This window comes from Dipodomys ordii, unplaced genomic scaffold (genome assembly GCF_000151885.1).
Source record: "Dipodomys ordii isolate 6190 unplaced genomic scaffold, Dord_2.0 Scaffold160, whole genome shotgun sequence".
Lineage (NCBI taxonomy): Eukaryota > Metazoa > Chordata > Mammalia > Rodentia > Heteromyidae > Dipodomys > Dipodomys ordii.
In genome coordinates, this window is record NW_012267376.1 from 72383 (window position 1) to 74747 (window position 2365).

Genomic DNA, 2365 nt, shown 5'->3' on the forward strand with positions numbered 1-2365 from the left:
TTTTTGCTTATGTGGTGCTGAGGAATCGAACCCAGGGCCTCATGCATGCAAGACAAGCACTCTACCACTAAGCCACCTTCCCAGCACGGAAAAGGGATTTCTAAAAAAGCTTCCAAAGGAGGGAAGTTAAGGGACTTCAAATCCTAACACCGTATTTTTCTTTTTTGGAGATACTGCCTTTCTGTGTACTTGAGACTGGCCTCTAACTTGGCAAGGAGACTATCTCAGTCTCCCAGTGCTATGATTACAGTTGTGTACCACCATGCCCAGCCCTAACCTAGTCTTTTCTGAGTTGTATATGAAGCAGGTCCACTCCCAAGGAGTGATGCTTGGTGAGTTGCATCAAATTCTAGCAAATGAAGAATCAAACTCTACCAGCACAAGGTTAGGTGAGGCTGGAGGTGTGGCTTTGTGGTTAGAGTGCCTGCTGAAGCAATTATGAGACGCCCAGTTCAAACTCCCAGTACTGGGAAGGGAAGAGCAGGTAAGATCTATAGGTCTACAGATAAAAGGTCTACAGATCTAGCACCTGAGAGCCAAGGGTAACAGTGGTAGATTTCTTTGCCCTAGAAATTTCCAAGTTGTAGGTACAGCCTTAATGCTACATGCTTTGCCAGGGAGAATACCATTGTGAGCTTACTGAAACAGAATGAACCTGATCTGCATTTGCCTTCTGGGGATCCCCATTTAGGATACTCCTGTTATATCTTTTGGGGTCTTATGGATCCTTGTTCCTTTTCATAATGGTGAGGATTACATTTTAAATTTGTCTTTTATCCCTTTGGTCTTTGCTAAAACAACCATTTTTTTTTCAGTGCTGGGGATCGAACCTAGAGTTTTGTGCATACTAAGCAAGTGCTCTACCACTGAGTAAAAGAACAATAAATCTTAATGGACAGGGAAAATGCCTTTACCGAGGCATCCTTCAGCAAGGTTGCCAAGCAACAGTGAGATACCCTGTGTGAGATCAGGTGATTGAGCTCCCAGAGGAGTTTGCAAATGAAAACTCATTCTAGGGCAAAGGAGACTGACTCAGGTCAGAGGAGAAAATCCAGGCCGAAGTTTGTGTGGGGGCTCTGCATTCCATACTCCGCCTTTCAAGCAAAATAGTATACAACTCCCGAGAAACAGGGATTTTTCTAGCTCAGATCAAAAATTTCCCAAGTCTCTCAGTTTTGTTGGAGATACAAATAGAATTAGCTCCTTGGTGTCCCTGGGGTAAATTTTCACTTAAACATTTGCAAGTCTAAAATGGATGTTGTACCTGCCAGACCTCTTGGACAGGCTTGTTCACAGAGCTGCAGTCAGCCTAGAGAACAGGCTTCTTATAACAGCCTTGTTCTGAGCTAGGTTTCTTGGTACAGTAATCCCAGCATTCAGGAAGAGGCAGACTGAAGGACCACAAGTTTAAAGCCAGCTTCAAAAATGGAAAGTGAAATGGCCCTGTTCCTAGGTGAACCATGCTCTTGGCAGCTGCTGTCACCCCTGTCACTAGAGATTACCCTTCCCAGGCAAGTCCTGGGTCAGCAACTGGGCAGCATGTGCATAAAGCCTACTATAGGCAATGTGGTTTTTTTCCTCCATGGACCATAATGATCTTAAGCATGATCTTAAGCAACCAATGTACAGTGAATGAATGTACATAAATGATTGTTCTCACAGAAGCTTCTGGACTTCCTAAATGGAGCTGAGTTATTAGGGCTTGAACTCTGGGCCTTGAGCTCTCAGCTTTCACTCATGACTGGCACACTCTACCAGTTGGTCCAGGCCTCCAGTTCTAGGGCTTTTTGCTAGTTAATTGGAGAGAATGAATCTCTTGTACTTGTCTTGCCCTGATTGGCTTCAAACTCTGCTATTCTGACATCAGTCTTCCGAGTAGCTATATAGGCACATATAGCCTTGGGCACTTGGCTTGCTCTCTTTTTCTGGTGGTAGTAGTGGTGGTGGTACTATATTTTGAACTCAGTGTCATGCTTGTTCTATATTCCCCAAAGTCTTTCTGTTTTAGTTATTTTTCCAGTTGGACTTTTTAACCCAGGCCATGACCCTCCTGCTTTTATTTTTACTTAATTTTTTATTTTAATTTTAATTTTTGTAGGTTGTGGGGATTGAACTCTGGACCTGAGCGCTGTCCCTGAGCTCATCAGCTCAAGGTGAGCCATCTACCACTTGAGGCACAGCACCACTTCTGGTTTTCTGGTGGCTAATTGGTAATAAGAGTCTCATGGTGGGGAGGGAGGAGGAAAGAGTCTCATGAACTTTCCTGCCCTGGCTGGCTTTGAACTGTGATCCTCAGATCTCAGCCTCCTGAGTATCTAGGATTATGGGTGTAAGCCACTGGTACCCAGCTAGTTTCAATTTTTTT